We start from the raw sequence: 22,840 nt of genomic DNA, 5'->3' as shown, positions 1-22,840 counted from the left end.
CTTTCATTAGGGCAGAGCTTTCATTTTGAAAAGATTATTCCATTAAGGTTGTTGCATTGCTGGGAGAGTAGATGAGTATCTATTTCTGTACATTAAGATCCAAATTCCATGTAAGCCGCCTCCTTGAAACTAACGATGCTATTAATAGGTTCCTCCAGTGTTCTGTTCAGCGTGGAAAGTAGGAATAAGCCTGCATCTTTAATTTACCCGGGAATGGAGCACCTTTATACAACTATTATTTTTGGAAGTAACCTTTACCTTTCTGAATGATCTGTTTGTGCAGTACAACGGATGTTACAGGTTTGAGTTACCAGAGGTTAGAAATCATTCATTTCTGTAATATCTCTGGCAGGCTGATTGCAAATGCATTTTTTTTCCTTTGGTTCTTTATTGGATTGAACTTGGGGGTTTGTTAATAATCTCTATTTTTAAACATACTGCATTTACATTGACCAAATCTCACTGCATATATTTATAGCAAAAACTTGTTAATTTGGCCATATTCATTAGGAATCTGTGATTACTTGGATAAGGCCTAGCTGAAGTTTATCCTTTACCGTATCTGAAAGATGGATTAATAACCCATAAAATGGTTTGAACCCAATTTCAAGGAGATTGTGCATCTTCTAAAGAGTCTAATCTGCTCGTAAATCCTTAGGAACACCTATTTGCCTCCAAACAACATAAGCAAAGGCCATCTTCACTGAAGCTGATATTTGAGTGTACTAATTATGAGACATTTTTGCCTATTTAATGAAGTAAAGCCTTGATATATTTGAAGGAGATAAACCCAGAGCTCTGTAGAAATATTGTGTCATTTAGATCACTGCTGAATGATATCGTATGCATGAGGGTCAATTCAGGAAAAAAAATAAAATATTTGCAAACTATGTTTAGTTACTTCTTTTTTATTCAAAATAGGATAAATCCAATGAGAAAAATTCATTGGTTTCAGCCACCAAAATATTAATATTAGGGGAGCATGAAAAATAACAGTATTTTATGGGTTTCTACCTTCTGTGCCATACGTTTTGAGACCTTGTAGAGTTTAATGAGATATGTTCCTGTGTAGTATTTCCTTTTGCACTCAAGTAATATCCTGAATTAGTTGCTCATGTTATAGATGATGTACTGAGAAGGTCTCACTTGCCAATTAACACAGAGGGATGGCCACAGTGCTGGTATGAAATTGACTCATATCAAGCTGGGTGCACCGGTCACTGTGCTAGACAGAGATGCTTCAGATGCACACCGTGGAATCTCTAGTCCCCCACACCTTGATCCTAAGTGAGCCTGTCTCCAGTCCCTCTAAATTCGCATCTGTAAATTCTGCATGAAACCGAGAATGACCTTTAATTTTCAGAGCTTCACTTTTCTCATTCATAAAGGAGCCACTTAGGCTTGATCAGTGTTTCCAAAACATCATTTTTCCATGTACCATCTGTGCAATTTTGAGCTATGGCGATCATTCATCAGTATCGTTTGCCTGATATTTCTCTATAATTCAGCGGACTTTGCCTTCCTAAATTTGTTTATTTAAAAGGAAACTTTCTATCATGGCCTTAAAATGGAAAACCAGCATCACTCACCATACAGGAAACCAAAAAAAATGAATACCAAGAAACAAAACATTGACAATCAATCCTTGTACACTCTGTTGCCTGCTTAATGCTCTGCCGCTGAAGCCTTCTCTCTTCAGTTCAAAAGGGAGATTGGCAAGGGTTAGACAGTTGAGAAAGACAGCACCTCAGGGAGACTTTCTCCTTGACATGACCAAGTGATGAAAGGGAATCGAAAAGGGAGTACCTTTACCCCTTTGCGATCCAAAGTCACATAACTCTATGTGGCACCAAAACATCTTCTCTTCCAGCAGCGGGCTGGAGTCCTGTACTTTGAGAAACACTGGCAGGGGATGGGTCTCTCAATATGCTAAGAGTCTATCATTTATCTGATTTTAAAGATCCAAACGGTAAGAATCTAGCAGGGCTCAATGACAATCACTGCCTGTCCTGTACAGCTGCTGGGTACGGGAATTCTTTTTCTACTTCAACCCCTCCCGCTCTTCAGGAAGCTCAGGTTATATTAGCCAAGCCTCCGTGGAAAACAGAGAACAGCTGTTCAGCATCTTCTCCCAAACTCCCATCTTGTGCTTGAAGACTTGTTAGTGAGTTACCGCTTGAACTTGACTTCTCTAAGCCAATTTATGTCAGGCCCTTAGATTTCTCCTCTTCTGTCTCATTTCCTAATTATGTTTGTAGCTCTGCGATTTCCAACAAATTCTATGGCCATCTTTTGGCTTCATGAATTTTTCCTAGTCTCAGGCCAGGGTATAAGAACTTATCTGGACCTCTGATAGCTAACCCTTGCCTTATTTTGTAGCACGTTTTCCAAGAGAAGCACTTAAGGGCTTATGGGATGACAGTCTCAGTTCCAGGATCAGAGTTTGTTCTGATGTCTCCTGTTTCCAGTTCTTTCCTCTAAATTTCTAGACCCGAGGTGCCAAACAGGCTGCCTGAATGCTGGAACTGGTACTGCTGGTGTCCAGCAGGTGGTATTCCATGCATGGTCCCCACCAGGATTAATTCACTTAGGATATTGTAAGAAATACACATTTTCAGATTCCACAGAGACCTACAGACTGGAAACTCTTGAGTGGGCCCCTAGAACTTGTTTTAACAAGATTTCTAGATGATGGTTAAGTCCAGTAAAATTCAAGATTTAGCTGGAGCCCTCATAATCCTGTTAGCATTTTTGCATAATCTTCTCACTTTAAAAATCAGATGATTGGGGCGCCTGGGTGGCGCAGTCGGTTAAAGCGTCCGACTTCAGCCAGGTCACGATCTCGCGGTCCGTGAGTTCGAGCCCCGCGTCAGGCTCTGGGCTGATGGCTCGGAGCCTGGAGCCTGTTTCCAGATTCTGTGTCTCCCTCTCTCTCTGCCCCTCCCCCGTTCATGCTCTGTCTCTCTCTGTCCCAAAAATAAAAATAAACGTTGAAAAAAAAATATTAAAAAAAAAAATCAGATGATTTACTTACCGATACAACTTTCCAGATTCCTTTAAAAAGTATATTATCTAGAAATACTGGGCTCCACCTCCCTTCTGGAATTCAGCGTGTCAATGCCTCTACTGATCCTGCCCTCTGATAGTCTTCATGTGGAGGTTCAGTACGAACTACCTTTTTCCATCATGCATACACTCTTTTCCTGTAGGGGAGGTGAATGTAAAATACTTCTTACACATATCAGAAGTAGTCAAACGGACATTAGACCCAGAGGACCATTGAGACGCAGTAGAAGTGAAAAAGAGAAGATTGCTTAGTGGAAGCTGTCTGGCTTGCTTTAATTCTCTGGCCCTTTGAACAACTGAATATGTGGCTCCTACTCTAGATTCTAGATTTTAAGACTTATTTGCCTTTTCCAGCTATTGCGCCCTTCTTTTACCCTGCATGTTGTCTTTCTGACCTCTGATTCCTGTTCAGAGCCTCCTAATCTACACAAACCCTTGGTCCTGCTCTCCTTCAACCCACTCAGTCCCTTTGCTATCCAAGTGTAGCACGGAATCCAGGCTACAAATCACTCTCCAATTTATTAACAACCACTCAGCTTTTAGCATAGTATGTGGACTTGTCCAGCTTGTGCTGTACAACATTACATAGAAGAAAAGCCTGGATTTTGGAGACGGAAGAACTGGTTTGATTTCAGGCTCTGGACTTACTGAGTTCTTATGAGAATTAAGTGAGAAATACATGGAAAGTTCCCGTTACGGTTTCTGGCACATAGTAAACACCGAGTAGTGTTTATGAAGAAGAGTTTAGTACTTGTTTATTTGGTAGTAATGAGAACTATGTATTTAGCACCTATGTCAGGTCAAGGCTGTGCTAAGTAGACATAGAGGGCAAAGATGGCACGAGAAAGTCAGATACATAAGTACTGGCAATAAAGGGTTAGGCACCAAGTACTCCGGGATTGTGTGAAGAGAAGGTTGTGAAAGACTTTCAGTAGGCTTTGTGTAGGAGATGTACACTACCTCCATAGTTAAAGTAGAGCAAAAATTTTCTAAAGAAAGAAGAGAATGGAGGACTTCCAAGGGCCTCCCTGTGTATAAATACTCAGTGATAAGAAAGAAAATGGTGTGTTCCAGGAACGTCCCAAAAGTGATGATGGCCATGTTCCTGGAGTATAGGGCATGTGGAGAGAAAGAGAATATGCGATCAGAGAGGTAGATTAGGGTGAAGACTGCAGGCAGTTTCCCAAACTAGAAGAGTTTAGGTTTCTATCTTGCAGTTGGATTTGTGTTTTGGAAAGTCCACTCTAGCACCTGAATCATCCAGAAATGCTTCAACTAAATTAGGCTTCATTGATTATGTGAGGGAAGATGTAGATACAAGAAAAGAATTCTAGAGAAATTTCCATCCAAAGTGGACAGAATTTTTTAAGGATTAAAGTGTCAGATTTGTTGGAAACTAAGAGAATTTATTCCTCATGCATTCCAGTGAGTTACGGTTTTGCTGCATCAGACCTTCAGCCAAGTCAATATGAAGTTTGTGATTGAAACTAAAAATTACCAAAGTGGTAAGAGTTGTTGTTGCCTTGGCAACATTGACCAAGATCCAGTGAAGCATTCTGGGTAACAGGCTAGGCTGTAGGTAAATTACTATTTGGTCGTCTTTGAGCCAGTAAGTTAACACCACAGAAAAGCCTAGCTTGGCATTTCCTGACTTGGAAGTGCTTTAATTTGCTCCTTTCGGCAAAATATACCCATGGGCTTTGCTCTGGGCTGGCCCTTGGAGAGGCAGATGTGTGATTCAATGGGCTTTGACAGGACTGCCTAGCCAAAAAATGTCTTGCCAGGCCCAACATTCCCACTCTGAATTTTTTTTTCTCCTGGTTAACACATTATTTCCAGAAAGCTCTGTCAAAATGTAAATGCATTACTGGAGAAATATGACACACGAGGCACACAGCAGAGAAAAATGCAGGTGGTGTAGAAGAGAGAAACTAGACCAGCATGCAGATGACCTGGGCTCTAGCCCTAAACTAACTCCAACATAGCACTCTGACCTTGGGCAAGACAGTTACTATTATTATTATTATTATTATGATTATTACTACTACAATTATTTGAATCGTGCTTTCATTATATATATGAATATAATAATATTTGTTTCCCTCCACTGGGCAGTTTCTACGGGTCAAATGATGTGGTGAAGGTGTTTTGTACACTACGAGGTGTTTTATAGAAGCGGATAGGCTGCCATTTTAAATGTTTCCAGGACTGAGACCTAAGGCAGAGATAATCTGAGTGGAGTGAGGAGGGAGGGTACAATGGCACATGGAAAGTAAGACTGTGGCAGAGGGGAGAAGAGGGAGGTGGGTGACAGCATGTTGTGATGGTGCCTTCCAAGCCTCATCTCCATGATCTCAGCCATCCACCTGACAGACTGTAACTGTTTTATGTTTTTGTTTAGTATAGACTGTGTCCCTCTGCCTGGATTTCCCTGCTTTGTTCCTCCACCTGAATAACTTCCTCTCTTCTTTTAAGGTGCTCCTGGACAGATCAGAAGCTCCAGCCCAGAAATACACGATACCTTATGGCAACTGCCATACATGACTTTTCCACACAGATGGCGGTATGGACAGAATTGTGTCCTCTTCAAAATTCATGTTGAAGTTCTAATACCCAGTGTGACTGTATTTGGAAAGAGGGCCTTTAAGAGGTAATTAAAGTAAAATGAGGTCATAAGGGACCCTAAACCAATAGGACTTGTGTGCTTATAAGAGGAAGAGACACCAGGAGCATGCACACACTGACGAAAGGCCATGTGAGGATACAGCGAGGTGGTGGCCATCTGTAAACTGAGAAGCCTCGCCAGACATCAATCATGCCGGCACCTTAGTCTTGGATTTCTAGCCTCCAGGACTGTGAGAAAATAAATTTCTGTTGTTGAAGCCACCAGTCTGTGGTATTTTGTTATGGCAGCCCAACCAGACTAATACAGATGGTAAGCATCTTAAGGACAAAGACTGTATTTTATTCATTTTTGTACAACCAGGGACTGGCGAATAGTAAATGCTGAGTAGGTAATTCTTGAATGAATGAACAAATTAATTAATGGAGCACACCTGGGCCCAACTGAGAGATCAGACGAGGTCCGGGGCTAAGACTAGCTGTTTACTCTGGGCCAGTGACCATGACCATGGACAGCTGGAGAATGGACAATGGATGAAACTTAAGTGTGGGCCATAAGGAGAGCCAGGGCAAGCTGATGGAGAATGAGGGAGAGCCACAGAAGGCTGCAGGCAGATGTTAGACTGGCCCTAGAATAGATGTCAAGGAAGTCCAGTATCCAAGGAGCCTGGGGTGTGGGGTGTGGGTAACAGTTACATAAAAATCTCTAAGAGGACTGCCATCTGCTGCGTAAAGCCCGAGCTTTCAACATGGTCCACGAGGCACTTTGTGAAATAGCTGCAATGTCTGCACCCACAACAGCCTGTGGATAGCAGGGTAGGTATTCACTTAACGTTTGCCCCTCAGAGGTAAGGACTATGTCTCTACTTTTGCTGTCATGCAGCACCTAGAAGAAGACCTGCTATGTTGTAGGTGCTCAGTAAATGTTTGTCTGATGAATGGGATGGGATCTAAATAGACAGGCCACCAGCTTCTGTGACACTTGCCTGCAAAGAGTGTTTCTCAGTGACTGAGAGAAGGCTCAGAACACGGCTCCTTAGAGTAGGGTCCTGTATAGTTTCTTATGGCTGTTATACCAAATTACCAAAGATCTGGTGTTGTAAAACAACAGAATATTTTTCCTTAAATGAATCCTTCCTTTCCTCTTCTAGCTACCGGCAACTCCATCGTCTGCCTCTGACCACACATGGCCTTCTGCTCTGCGTGTTTTTCTTTTCTGCCTTCTCCCCTTCTCTCCTAAGGACACTTGTTATGGGACTTGGGTCCCTCCTCTGCAATCCAGGACGATCTCAGGCCAGAATCCTTAATTACCTTGCAGAGACCCTTTTCTCAAATAAAAGTCATGTTCACAGGTTCAGTGTGGGCATACCTTTTGGGGGACCACTATCCAACCCCCACAGGCCTGAAAACAGAAGATTTCTCACCAGGGAATAAGCTAGAGGAGACATGGGTGGACCTTGGGTGTAACATGAAAGGTTAGACTCGTGATTCAGTCACAGAGAGCGGCAGGAAGCAAAGTAAGATCAACAGAACAGCCTGATTTGATGCCAAATTGTTGAGCCACTGACCCAGGGCTCCTTAAATTTGCTTCAGACGAGGACAGGAAGGTAGAACCTGGGGAAAAGACATGAGGACTAAGTAGCCCCATTGTGGAGTTTGGAAGGCTACAAAGTGGAAGCAATTTTCGTTCCCATGACATTAAAACTGAGTTTAAAAAATACGGAGAGTGATATTACTTTGTTTTTAAGGGGGTGGAAGGAAATGCACTTTCACAAACTAAATACACAGCAGGGGAGCTGATGGAGTAAATCTCATCAGGTACGGGAGAAGACGTAATGCCCAACTCAAGCAATGAGACAGGGAAAAAAAGGGACAAACTTCTCCTTCCTCTACCTTTTTTCTGTTTAGGCCCTTAGCGGATTGGATGATGTCCACCCACATTAGGGAGCATCAGCTACTTTACTGAGTCACTGATTCCCATGGTTATCTCATCTGGAAACACCCTCATAAACACACCCAGAAATAATGTTTAATCTGGGCATCTCTTGGCCAGTCATTTTGATGTATCACAGATGGAGAGGATGAATTTGGTACATTTTGAGCTCCATGTATCAAAAGTTGTAAGGGAATGTGCAGTTTGTGAGTCAAGCCCCCCAGTTCGGAGCCCACAGCCTGCTTCGGATTCTGTGTCTTCCCCTCCCTCTCTCTGCACCTCTCCCGCTTGCACTCTCTCTCTCTCTTTTTTTCTCTCAAAAATAGATAAACATCAAAAAATTAAAAAAAAAAGAAATGTACAGACCCTTTGATCTAGCAGTTCCTTAAGTAACGCGAAGATTTAGCCAGAAGCACTTACTTTGTGATTGGGAAAAAACCTGATATTTCCAATAATAGGTGATGATTTGAATACATAATGGTTATCCATATGATAAAAAACCATGTTCCTACTAAAAAACGGTATTGTTGAAATGTACTCCTTGACCTGGAGTGATGATCATACCTTGTTGGATGAAAAAAGCAGATTAAAAAGTGTGCGTCTACCATAATCCGGTTTTTGTTAAAGCGTTTCTACTTCGCAAAAAGACAGGGAGATAGGGACTCACATGTGAATAGTAATTATCTCCATTTGGGGCAATTATTAGTAATTTTTTTGGTCATTTAAATCTTGGCTCTTTTTATCATGAGCATGTATTGTATGATAAAAGGAAATTATCTTCAAATATGAAAAATGTGGTCTCCTAGAGTTAACTTTTTCTAGACTGTGCATATCAGCTACCACTACTATATTTATCTCGGCATATTGATCTCTGATCTAATTTGCATGGTAACGTCAAAAAACAGCATTTCTTCTTGCATTCCTACAAACAAGAGCAGATAAGCTGGCTTGAGGATTCTACAACTCATCCTCTTGCTCTATCAGAGCATTTGGCTGTGGAGTCTTCTGGATTGCCCACACCCGTGGCAGTAAAAGCTGGAAGTGTAACTGCTTGTCACTTTTGATCTCTCATTTAAAATGACTGGGTGCTAGATGACATGAAAGGGAAGGTCCGAAAGTACTTTACAAATTATGTGCAGCTATTCAGGCAAGGGGTTTACCGTCGACGGGCCCCAATGTGCAGGGAAGGCTGTGGTCCTGGGGACACAAAGTCCCTTTCTTGAAGCCCCCATTGTTTTGGGAGTGAGGAGGTAGCCTAAGAGGGGGAGGATTTGGGCCCCACCAGTTCAACCTGCGAGACTCCAACGATGCACATTGTGTCCTGTGTGTCATTGTTACACAGTGAGGACTCTGAGCATCCGGGTCAAACTGGAAGCCTCTGATTTAGCTCAGTCTCCTCATTTTAGAGAGGCACAAACCAAGGCCCGGGGAGGGGAAGTGACTTTTTCAAGGTCACTTAATGGCACAGCTGGGACTCAAAGAGTCTTTTGGTTTCTAATACTGTGGCATGCTGTCGCCACACTTCACAGTCTCCTCTTAATAAAGCAAACCCCTGAAACTTCTCATATAAAACAATGGCCGTTCCTGATCTGGTGAAAGATACCCAGTGGTAACGATGGCAGCTGTGCTCACCCACTTTTCCCCTTGTCTTCCCGTGAATGGAGTTTGGTCAACAGCATTCCCAAGCTCTAGTCCTCTTCTGAGACCTCACACCCATATGGCAAGTGTTCCCAGGCACAGAGCAACGGTCCCCTGGAGGGATGCAGTCATTGGTGCGAAGCACGGTTCTCCCACGGAATCCAGCTGCAGGATTAGGGCCGCAGCCGCACTTGCTTCTAATTTAGTAAAGGAGGAGGACTTTCTCGATAGTCACTTTTGCAGCAAGGTGCTGTAAAGGAGCAGTTCTGCACAGTCCCCGTTCCCCAGTCTTACACTCTACTAGACACGTGAAGACGACTCATTTTATTACCATGCAGAATGGAACAAGCATTTAAGAGAGATTCAAGCAAAATTCTGTGGAAGCAATGAAGGCAGAGTAGGTCATTCTTTCACCACTAACAAATGTGTGCTGAGCATCTACCCGTGTGGGACACAGAGCTAAGTGCTTCACTTGGGAGGCGCCCTACGAAGAATTGTTCATTTGTGATGTGGTATCTATCTCTGATTGCTCAGAAGACTAGAGCGCTTTCTAATTACATGTGGACCTGTAAATATATTTATCTTTTTTTCTACATGCTAGTGGCAGTCTTGTAGAGAGCATATCGCCAGGGCTTGTAAAACCATTTATTGTTTTTATTTGAGTTTTCCCACTGAATATTGGCTCTTTTAGTGCAAGGGCCTATTTTATTAACTTTTTATTTCTTTCTCCCACCCAGCATGGGACTTTACACATGGTAGACACTCAGTAAATGCCAGTTAAATTAATCGAGGTAGAATGGATTGAATTGGCCGGGATCACCCAATGCACAAGGTTGGACTGAACAGACCAATCCTCTCCATTTCCATTGTACCACACAGTTTATTCCCTCCATCTTCCCTGGAGTTGGCTTTCAAACACACACACAACTTGGTTGTCAGACATCTACTCCGACTATTCCAATGTCTTTCACTGTATTTAAAATAAAATCCAAACTCTTAATGAGTTAGGAATGTTTATATCTAAATTTTGCCTAACAGTTCCACATATATGGCCAGACACATTCACGAAGGTATTATAGAAATTACAGATGATAATCTGTATGTAACTAGATTTCGCTTTTTAGTTTGGTCTACACAGCCTTGTACAGGTTGATCTCCGGCACTTCTTCAGCTTCATCTCAACCACTCTCTACTCTCTTACCACATTGCAACCGCCCTGCTCTTATATCTCAAGCACACCAAACCGAATTCCATTTCGTGGCCTTTTGCATTTGGTGTTTCCTCTGTCGGAAATAGTTCTCCCTACGATTCTCACATGAGAGACGATAATACAGGCACAGCTCAGAGATACTGTGGATTTGGCTCCAGACCGCCACAGTAAAGTGAACGCTGCAATTTGGCTGTGACAATTTCTTAGATTAAGACAACAATGAAGTTTGCTGCATCAACGGACTCTTCCTTTCATGAACAATATCTTTGTGGCACGCAGTGCTGTTGATAGCATTTTACCCACAGGAGAACATCTTTTAAAATTGGAGTCAATCCTTTAAGACCCTGCTGCTGCTTTATCAACTAAGTTTCCGTGATAGTCTAAACCCTCTCTTGTCATTTCAACAATCTTCACATCCTCTTCACCAGGAGTAGCTTCCATCTCAAGAATCTACTTTCTTTGCTCATCCGTAAGAAGCGACTCCTCATCCCTGAAAGTTTCATCGTTTGATAGCAGCCATGCAGTCCCATCTTCAGGCCTCACTCCTGATTCTAGTTCTGCTATTTCCACCACATCTGACGTTGCTGCTTCCACTGAAGTCTTGAGTCCCTCAAAGCCATCTATCGAGGCCGGAATCAACTTCCAAACTCCTGTTCGTTTGATATTTTGATTTCTTTTCGTGAATGACAAATGTTCATAACGGCATCTAGAATGGTGAATCCTTTCTAGAAGTTTTCCAATTTACTTTGCCCAGATTCATCAGAGGAATCACTATCTAGGACATCTGGAGCCTTACAAAATGTATTTCTTCAGTAATAAGACTTGAACGTTGAAACTACTCTTTCATCCGTGAGCTGCAGAATGTTGTGTTAGCAGACACGAGAACAGTGTTAATCCTGTTGTACGTCTCCATCAGAGCTCTGGGGTGACCAATGTGCATTGTCAATGAGCAGGAATATTTCGAAAGGAATCTTTTTTTTTTTTTTTCTGGAGCAGTAGGTCTCAACAGTGGGCTTAAAATTTCAGTAAACCATGTTGTAAACAGATGTGCTGTCATTCAGGCTTTGTTGTCCCATTCATTTAGCACAGGCAGAGTAGATACAGCATAATTCTTAAGGGCCCTACAATTTTCAGAATGATAAATGAGCACTGGCTTCAACTTAGTCACCAGCTGCATCAGCCATTCACAAGAGAGTAAGCCTGCCCTTTAAAGCTTTGAAGCCAGGCATTGACTTCTCTTCTCTAGCTATGGAGTTTCTAGATGGCATCTTCTTCCAATAGAAGGCTGTTTCATTGACGTTGAAAATCTGCCGTTTAACAAAAATCTGTTGTTTACTGTGGCCACCTTCATGAATTAACTAGATCTCTGGGCAACTTGCTGCAGCTTCTACTTCAGCACTTGCTGCTTCAACTTGCATTTGATGTTATGGAGGTGGTTTCTTTCTTTAAACCTCATGAACCAATCTCTGCTGGCTTTCAACTTTTCTTCTGCAACTTCCTTGCCTCTTTCCGCCTTCACAGAACTGAAGTGAGTTAGGGCCTTGCTGGGGATTAGGCTTTGGCTTCACAGTAGCTGGTTTGATCTTCTATCGAGACCACTAACCTTTCTCCATATCAGCAATATGTCTGCTTTGCTTTCTTATCATTTGTGTGCGCAGCAGAGCAGCACTTTTAATTTCCTTCGAGAACTTTTCCTTTGCGTTGACAACTTGGCTAACTGGCCCAAAAGGGCTAGCTTTTGGCCTGCCTTGGCTTTTGATATGCCTTCCTCACTGAGCTTAATCATTTCTCGCTTTTGATTTAAAGTGAGAGATGTGTGACTCTTCCCTATACTTGAACACTCCGAGGCCATCATAGGGTTATTACCTGGTTCACATTCAATATTGTTGCGTCTCAGGGAATAGGGAAGCCTGGGGGGAGGGAGAGAGATGGGGGGACAGCCAGTCGGTGGGGCAGTCAGAACAGAACTTAGATTAAGTTTGCCACCTTATATGGGTGCTGTTGGGGGAAGCCAAAATAATTCCAACAGTAACGCCAAAGATCACTGACGACAGATCACCATGACGCACAGAACGACGAGGAAAATGTTTGAAATACTGTGAGAATTACCGAGATGTAACACAGAGACACAACATGAGGAAACGCTGCTGGAAAAACCCCACTGATAGACTTGGGGTTGCCGCAAACTTTCCACGTGTAATAGCCTGGTGTCTGTGGAGCACAACAGAGTGAAGTGCAATCAGACTAGGTATTGCCTGTAATTCAGGGCTACCACACGTGTTACTTCTTAGAGAAGAATTTCCCAACAAATTCATCCCCACTTCACACTGCTTTATTTTTACATACCACTCATCACTACTTACACACACCTTGTTCATTGAGTCGTTCCCTGGCATATTGTCTTGTTTCTGTGCGTGAGAACGTAATAACGATAGCTAACACCTATGCGGTTCCTACCGCATGCTGCACGCAATTCGGAGTGCTTTCCTCTATATTTGTCCACGTAATCTTTCTAAGAGCCAAAGAAGAAGGAACTATTTTAACCTCATCTTAAAACTGAAGAGACTGAGGAACAGAGAGGTTAAGTAAAGTGCCCAATGTCTCACGGCTGGTACATGAATATGTGAAGATTTAAACCCAGGTTGTTGGCTCCAGAGTCAGTCACCTTAACCACTGTCTTGTGCTGCTTTATGTGTGGATGCAGATCTCATAGATGCTGTTCATTGCTGTATCCTTCATCTTAAAAATACTGTTTATGCCCCCAATGACCTAGAAAATAACTGAAAGAATACAGTATTAAATGCGTTACCTCTCTTTGTTTTACTGGTACTGCAGTAAATGGTACTACATTTCACTGGAATGAATCATGAGGAGGCAAAGTCAAACGCTTCTCGGTTTAAGTAAAGGATCTTCACTCTGATCTTCTGGCTATATTTTTGCAGACACAAACCTGAGCCCCCCCCCCCATCCCAAAACACCACCACTACCACCACGGCCACCAACAACCACACCTTTGTTTAAGCCAGAGGAATGGTGGAAAGGTTCACTGTATTCCTGGGAAGACATAAAATCTCACTTGCTATGGTCCATAAAGTATCCAGAATAATTCTATGCATAGTCATTAAAGAACTCTATAAAAGGCACTGAATATTGAGACCACTCAAGCAATCTGATTGCTTAATTAAATCTCTAGGAATGCTCAATATGTGCCAATTGAAACTGTATCACCCATAAAAAAGAACTACGTGCCTTCTCTTTTTCTTTTCATTTTTAGTTTGTAATAGCAATAACGACCTTGGCTCTGGGCACTTCCTGGAGATTAATGACTGGCTAGGCTTAATGGCCCTCAACTGCCCCTCCAGTGGACTACAACTCCTCCCAGCTTGTCATTCACACCCTGAAAAGTACCCGGAGTCTCATTCTGGTTTGCTAAGAAGCGTCCGTACCTGTTAAAGTTGGTGGGATTGGCTCGTGAATATGATTTGTGGACTCTTGAGAGCTTTGTGACAATATTGACAACTCTGAAGAGGACGGGTTCCTAACTACCTCGGAGGTGAAGTTTGATACACTCAGTGTATACACTGGAACTTGCTTTTCTTCATTCCACGTCGCAGCGTTGTGGTTTGAAGGAGCTTACGACGAATTTCACTGCTTTTGAAGTTTTTCTCTTGTCTTCTGCTATGTAACTTTCTTAAATCTGTGTATAGACATGAAGTGCTTCCGAAGCAGAGCAGCTTGTTTGGAAATCAAAGGTGATTCTGGCTGTATCTAAGGAAGTAATTCTGAATACAGTATAATGCAAATAGGTTTAATTTCCTTTATCTCTACGTGGTGAGGCTGCCACTAGTCTGGAAGGACCACAAGTGGTTGCAATTCTTTTTTTTTTTTTTTTAATTTTTTTTTCAACGTTTATTTATTTTTGGGACAGAGAGAGACAGAGCATGAACGGGGGAGGGGCAGAGAGAGAGGGAGACACAGAATCGGAAACAGGCTCCAGGCTCTGAGCCATCAGCCCAGAGCCCGACGCGGGGCTCGAACTCACGGACCGCGAGATCGTGACCTGGCTGAAGTCGGAGGCTTAACCGACTGCGCCACCCAGGCGCCCAAGTGGTTGCAATTCTAATTCTGCTTTCTTTGCTTCCCAACTGTCAAGAGACTTAAAAAAAAGAAAAAAATTACTCTCTTTCATTCCAGAATGTCAATATGGCAAATCCTTAGCTACTGCTTCTCATCCGTCCATTGGCATGTCACAGATTTGTAAGCTTCTGTTATTAGTGTGTCCTTGAATCACTTTGTCTACGGTAATAATGATATTAGCAATGAACATTTGAATAGCACTTTACAATTGACAGAGTGCTTTCTAGGGGCACACGATTAATCTTACTTTACAGAAGAGGAAGCTGGGTTCAAGAGATAAAGTGACTTGCCCAAGATCATATATCTTGTAAGTAGGGGAGGCATTCCAGATTTTCTGATTCCACGTTCAGTCTTTTTCTTTATTCTTTCAATTTCCCATCTTCTGAAAAGAACTCAGCATCTACTTTTTTTAATCCCTTAAATCATTTCTTTCTTGATGTGTCAGAGCAAGCAAGGGAGCCTTAAACAATAATAATTGCTGCTATTCATCGAATGTTAACCATGGACATACATTTCACATACATCATTTCCTTTTATCTTCCCACCTCAGTGAGGCAGGAACTATTTTCATATTTCAGAGGAGGCGACTACAGTTCAAAGAGGGCAAGTATCCATTGGAGTTCATGCTCTGGTAGATCTGACTCCCAAACCTGAGCACGTCGGCTGTGCTGCTGTGCCACTCAAAGGGGACTTGTTCTCTGTAGGATTTTTATGGCTTGGCAACTTTTTCCTTTTGCACAGTATCGAACATGGCTGATCAGTGAGCCAAGAATGAAATCCTTGAGAGTTCTGGACAAATAATGCTGCTGACCACAACAAGATGAAAATATCCCCAGGTGGATGGCAGCCAGAATGGAGATCTTTTTAGTGGTGGTAGAGAGTGGGCCTTGGTATTGCCTTAAATATGACAGAAATACTTAATCTGACAAATGTCTTCACATTTTTTAATTTTTCCCAACTGTGACTTCAAGTGATGTATATAAGGAACAGGTGGCTGGTTGTCATATCTCTGGACACACGTCTGTATATTGTGTGAGGAGTAGTTTATAACTTCAGGGGGCTATGTAGTACCAGAGAAATTGTTGACTTCATCCCTTACATTTTTGGTAGTGGCAAAACTAAAATCCAAGAAGGCTGGATGAGTTGCTCAAAGTCTTTAAGCAAATAATGGTTTTGTTTTGTTCTTCTGTGGTAAGTGGTTGATGGGTCACATTTTTGCCTTTTGCCAGGCACACAGAGACTGGGAACATATATGAGGAATAAGACAGACCAGGCCCTGCCCTCAGTGAGCTTGGGGTCTAGCAGACAGAGATGTGGATCTTTGATCTGGCATCTTTCTGTAATCAACTGAACACTGTTACTCATTTGGGAGCTATGTGCATGCATTTCCTCATCTGGAATCCTCGCTTGGTCATGTACCAGCACATTCTTGCAACACGGCACAGGGCATGTCAGCTACACACACACTATTCCTAGCCAGAGTTTTTTTCCTTCTAACTTGATGAGCCGGAACGGGATAAGAACCAGACCTCAAAGGTGCCCTTCACATAATTCGAGACTGAACTCAGTTTTGTGTATGCCTGCTTTCTTTTCCCTTCAAGCCTGACTCTAGTGTTAATCTTCTGCCTGGTAAGAAGATAAGAAAGGAAAGGGGTCACTATTTCCTTTGAAGACTCTACATCCCTCTCCTGCCTGCCCTGCTCGCGTCATTTCCTTCATGCGACTTTCATTCCATGGTGGTGGTCCCACGGGGCCATTTTGTTCTTCTTTTGTCCTCTGTAGAGGTCAGAGCTCCCCCTTCAGATTAGAGTGAGGAAGGCAAGGATGTGGTCAAAAGTATCTACCAGCAAGAATTGAGAAAAAAGATTGTTCCATCAGTTTTTCAGGTTGTTCATTTATGTGATGTTATTACATAGCCTCGGGAGAACACAAAACCAAAACCAAACAGAAACAAAATAAAAAAAAAAAGTAGCACCTTGGAACTCCAAAGTCCATGGAAATTTATTTTCTTTAGAAAGCTTTCTCCTTTGGTTCTTCACCCTGGAGAACTTGATCTGCCATCAATATTTAAAATGAAAATAAAGTAGTTCTTAAAAAATGAAGATCACTTAAAACATAGTGCTACTTTGAATGTCAAGAAGCCATTATGTTTAATGGCATTTTTTAAACTATTAAAGTTGAGTGGTTACTTTTTATTTTGCATTTAGTCACTCATGGGAGACATTTATTTAGTCTTATATGCTACAAATAGTGATGCTGTTAGTAGAGAAGATTCTCATTTTGAATAATGGTCTCATTTATATAATATCTCTTAGTATAATATATTCATATCTTACGGAGGAATGAAATGCACAAACTGTTAAGAGAGCAAAAATACTGTGAAACGTATGCCCTTGAAGCTATAGAACTGGGAAATCAAGAAATGTGATTAGTATTTTGAGTTGGTCAAATCGCATATGTATATATACACATATACATATACATACATTTATACATTTCTACTACCTTTGGGGAAAAACAAAAAGATTTTCAACTTTTTTTTTTTTGCCAACAAGTTTAGGGTATAGTACCCCCCAGTCCACTTTTGTGATATATTCCAAAAGCACAAGAATGGGAAAAAAAATGCAGTATTAATGAGATTTTTTTTTTACTCCTAAATGTTATTTTATGAAGCAATTTTTATTTTTATTTATTTATTTATTTATTTATTATTGTTTATTTTTATGAAGCAATTTTTAAATTGTCATCCTGGTTTGCATGGACAGACTGGTAGTCACTTTTAAAGTCTTAGTAATTTTTGTAAAAAACTTACACTTTTTTTCTTTTAATTTTTTGGTCTCCTAACAGATACATGGACTTCTTGATAACATGAGATCTAATCAGAGAAAAATTGCAAATTCTGGACAAAAATGGCATTATCTGTTGGATCTATAGGTTTTGTTTTCCCAGTACAGATCAGAAATGTGTCCTGCGTCGAGAACACAGTGGCGGGCATAGGCGCGTGTTTGGGGACTAAAACACATAATCCTTATGTAGATAGCATCGGATCCATGAACATTTGATTATAAACAGGTGTGTTATTCTGGATTCCCCCAATCCTGGTTCTCACGTGAGCGATAACCTATAACGAAAACACCAACCACTTATTGGGTGCCTACTGTAAGTCACACGTGATGTTCCATACTTACCGATTTTATTAAGAGTTTTTTGAATGTAAGTGATGGAAAATCGTGTCCACTGTGAATTAATCCAGATTTTAAACAGTATCTCCAGGAGTCACTTTTTCTCTATTTCTCGACTCTGCTTTTGTGATGTTGTCATGTAGCCATATAGTGAGAGCAGGGGTTTTCAACCTCAGCACTACTGACGTCTGGGGACAGAAAACTTTCCACTGTGGGGAGCCATCCTGTGCACTGTAGGATGTTGAGTGGAATTTCTGGCCTTTATCCATCCACTAGATGAGACTGGTAACCCCCACATGCTCCCAGAGTTGTGACAACGAAAAATCTTCCCAGATATTGGCAAATGTCCCCTGTGAGGGGGCCGGGGCAGGGTGGGAAGCTTCCCCTTCCCTCTCCTTTGGTCAGAACCATTGGGATAAATGGAGATGACTGCTGAGTGTTCCTGAAGCATATCTTTCCAGATTTAAACCTAGCAGAGAAGGTGAAGTACTTCTGTCCCAGAATCCCCAGGAAAAATACATTCATCCTTTTTAAAAATATATTATTTATTTATATTTTCAGTAACTTCTACACCCAACATGGGGCTCGAATTCATGACCCTGAGGTTCATTCTTATTGGACCTGCTCACATGGCTGGCTCACTCTTGAAGCAGTCACTCGGAAGTCACCCCCGAAGCCAGCTCTCATTGGCAGGCTCCGGTCATGTGTTCCACTCTAAGGATGAGGTAGAGACCCATTCACACCATCTGGGGTGAGAATTGGGTGGAGAGAATTTTCCAGTGAAAACCAGGGATACAGCTTGAAGAGGAGAGGTACAAACTGGATGAGTAAATGTCTACCGAAGAATTATCTCATCCATTTTCACAAAAAACCCCTGAGGCACAGAGAGAGTAAGTAAATTGTCCAAGGTCACACAGCTAATGAGTAGTGAGCTATATAATCATTTTATTATCTGACTCAAAATAAACGAGAAATGAATAACAGAAAAAAATGCCTATCCTGCAATTGTAGAATTGCAAAGAGTCAACAAATTCTTCCGGGTAGAGTGTTGTAACATCCTGATGTTCAATAATTTGTCACTGCTTTATGGGAGCAGAGATATCAACTCTCACTAATCTGGCTTAAAAATTAAAATTTATTTCTCCCCAATTACAGTATCGTAAGCGGTCAAACAATATATTTAAAACAATGCTACTTTAGTATTAACACCTCTTTCTGGTTCCTGATGAGTTAAATCGAATTTTTTTTAACTGAGGAAACCAGCCACAATAGATGAAACTGATCTATAGGAAAATGCATTCTGAATGCTAAACCATTGGCTTCCCAGTGAACTTTTGGAGTGCAGCCCATTTCTAAGCTGGGGGCTGCCAGGGTTATGAAACTGACACTATACTTTTAGGTTATTCATTTCTTCCAGGAGACTGGAAGTATTTGTTCAAAGTTTCTACCTGGTGGTTGACTTTCTAATAATAATGAAATCTACACAAGTTCCCGTGTTACATACAGACCAGAAAATGACCTGAATCTAAGAATATATGAAACAATGGAAACTTGCACACTGAACTTGAGGGATTTGCCTGTCACAAACCATCTATATTCCCATTTTTAATCAAAGGTCTTTGTTAATCATATCTGGACAGGTTATAAGTCACTACATCTTAAGAGATTTCAACTCAATATTGAGCTCAAAGTTGATTTACTTGCATTCGGTGGAAAGGAAACATGATTGTTTTTACTTGTGAAATGTACTGACTTTATTTTAAAGCTGCTCAAATCCATGAAAGCAGAGATCTCCGCTCTCTCTAGGGACAGCATTTGGATGTCTCTTTGGAAGGGTGGTACTCATTGAAAAATTTGCTCACTTGCCTCCTGCAAATATCTTCAACAATTTAACAAACTCCCTTAAAATAGGCTGCCATTTTGTACCATCGCCATCTATTTCTCAACTTTTAAGCTACTCTTTTGCATAATGTGATGTTAATTATTAGGGGGAAATCCCATTACTTAAAATTAGTCAAAGTTTAGCTCACTCAAGGGGCCTGTGGTGAGTTATTCTAAGATACGATGTGAGAATATCTATTTAAAACAAAGTGAAGAAGAGCATTACTGCAGTTAATTTTTACTTTTACAAGCAGGTACATTCAGAAACACTTACATCAAGAATATTCAAGAATTGCAGAAAACAGCTGCACAGAATCTTGAGAGAAATAGCTTCTGCTTTCTGTAATTTCGGCACTGTTTAAGGACTGCACTGAAGGAATTTGAAATCAAGATGATTGACATTACTAAGCTTTTTTTTATGCTGCACACATGGTCTTTTTTTAAAAAGAGTACTCTGTGCGCAAAACATAATTGCTCTCGGCTTCTGCAAAGGTTTCCCTTCAATAGAATTGCATTTTCCTGATATAACTGATTAAAATAAATTAAATGAGCCACTCACTTATTCTTCCAGTTTGCAAACTTTGAAATTTTTAACAGGGTTTTTATACAGGCATGCATTGTGCAACTCCACATACTATTTAGGAAAGTGTGTTCTAAGTGCACTTTTGAAATCCTAGATAACAATGTTCTCAATAAAGAGAAAAGATGACAAAATGCCTAGCCCAGGGGCCGTCAAGCCACCGCTTGCCCCTTGGCCATCCAGCAGGTGACAGTTCGTCCACCAGTTCTTGCCAGTTCTGCCTACACCCTCCCTAAGATGGGGGCTGCTTTGGGTTAAATGTTTTAGTCCTTCCCACTTTTAGCATCATCGTTTGGCAAATGTTGGTGAGCTGGGCTGGGCTACTTCCATGTCTTCCATGATTATTAGCTTTACTCCTTAAAAGAAAAAGAGATATGTATCCGTATATGTGTACCTATATATGAGTAATCGATACATTACATTAATTACATTATATTATGTACGTGTGTGTGTGTGTGTGTGTGTGTCTGTATGTTACAAAGATAAAGTTGCTTCAAGATTTTTTGTAAAGGAATCACAACCAAGCTTTCTTGTGTTATACAACAAAATTCAACTGAGTAAATTTTAAAGATTTTATTGACTTTATTCCTTGATTCATGAATTGGGGAGCAACCAATGTAGCCAACAGAAAGAAACCAATGTACAGACAGGCAGCTGTACCGAATGAAAGATTTTTATAGGCAGAAGGGAGCAGGGAAAAAGGAAGTTACCCTGGATGAAAAAGCAGATTGGTTATGACAAGATCATTTTTCTTTAGGGGAGGGGAGGGGTTTATCAGGCAGATTACCTAACTATCTATGCCAATTAGGCAATTCCTGATCCACTGGTTTAAGATTCTATTTCTGGGAAAGGCTGAAACTGTAATTAAGTGTCAGTTTGGTTACATGGGGCATAGCATGAGTGACTCCATTTTGGACCTGTTGTCTTGTTTATAACACTTGTGATTTATACCATGTATGAATGCATGTACTATTTTAGAGGTAAATCGATGTCACTTGCGCTACAGAAAATACATCTGAGTTTATAAAAATGTTGCAAAATAATAGCTACTTAGCTTTACATAACTTCTTGAGCATCTGGCAGTTGTTTTAAAAAAAGTTGATGCATTGATCAATCTGACGACTGCAGAGTGGCTTATAGACCAAAACAAGAAAGAAGAGAGAACAGAAATCGTCGTGAAAGATGGAGTAGCAGAAGAAAAATAGGAAATAATCTACCTATTTTCAGTTTTCTGTTGTCACCAGGTATTATAGACCTTAAATAAATGGTTTATTATGTTTTTTCTCTGAGACATTTGGGGGGAGTTAGGGAGAAGGAGCTAGTCGAGTCTTTAAACATTCTGATCAGGTTTCCTCCAGGGTCTTGCTGCTGGAAGAATGTCTTATGGGTAAATTTCCACTCTCTCAGCGGGGAGTGTTTTGCATGAAGCGACTCCCAGGAGAAAATGTTATTCCATAGAACAAAGCCCAGGCAGTGACTCATATTAAACTGCCCAGGGTGGGGGAGGGGAAGCATTGACCTGGAGGGAGGGAAAGGGTAGAGGACACAATTTACTTTCTAAAAACTGACTGTGGCTCTCTGGGAAATGAAAAACCTCTGAAGTCTCTGTGCTTCCCTGTGATGCTTTTATATAAAAAATATTTGCAATGTGTCACAAGGATTTTCTAGGATGAAATGAAGATTCTCAGTCAAGGGAAGAAAAACCGAGTCTCTTGTAGAAAAAGTAACCAAACTGTCTTCCTCACCTACATCTCTTAGTTATAGTATCAACTATAATTGATAGGATGGACATGGCTAATTTAATAAAGCCATTTACTGCTCACCGTCAGAAACAAGACTTAAAAAAGACACTGACTTTAAAGGAGAGCCATTTCTTGCCTGAATTTGCATGTTTCAATACGACATAACCGAGAAATGGATTCGTCTCCCATTAGCTAAAACAACTTGAATTTCAAACACCTTTCTTTTCCACAAAAGTTAGAGATTCACAGACCATCACTGCCCTGATGTTTCCTGTTTTTATAGGCTGCCTCTTGATAAAATGATACAGTTCTGCAATCCGATCCTTTTAATTATCTTTTTTTTTTTTTTTTTACCATTATTACAACACGCACCAGGGTCCTAAACTTCCGAGGATTTATTGATAAGGGCGGCTTCCACTTGTACTGCCTCATTTTATTGCTGTTTTTATAATGGTTTCTAACTAATAAAATGTTATCTTATTCATTTTGTTTATGTGTAATAAATCAGAAGCCTTTCCCCTTCTGCTATGCAGATATGGGTGTGCCAGTGGGGGAGGTTCTATCCATGTGTTAAACCCATGATGTCTTTTGCATACAAATAGAAATTAGTACAAAAGCATTTCATTAAAGAAAGTATCGCTGGTTTCTGCATGACCTAGGGAAAATTAATATTCTAAATAGAAAATCACGTGACCCGGGGTTTTTGCCTCTTTCCAGCAACCAAAGCTGTGAAAATATGTCTGGAATAAAGCCTAGATCTCTTCTCTGTTCCTATGAGCAATATTATTTCCTTGACGAACGAAATAGATATGATGGAAAAAAAATAGCGTATCCGGTTTTCAGGCAGTT

The sequence above is a fragment of the Lynx rufus genome, unplaced genomic scaffold (genome assembly GCF_022079265.1).
Source record: "Lynx rufus isolate CCGP_SWC_20201006 ecotype Redwood Valley unplaced genomic scaffold, mLynRuf1.p SCAF_3, whole genome shotgun sequence".
Lineage (NCBI taxonomy): Eukaryota > Metazoa > Chordata > Mammalia > Carnivora > Felidae > Lynx > Lynx rufus.
Note: the sequence above shows the minus strand (reverse complement) of the source record.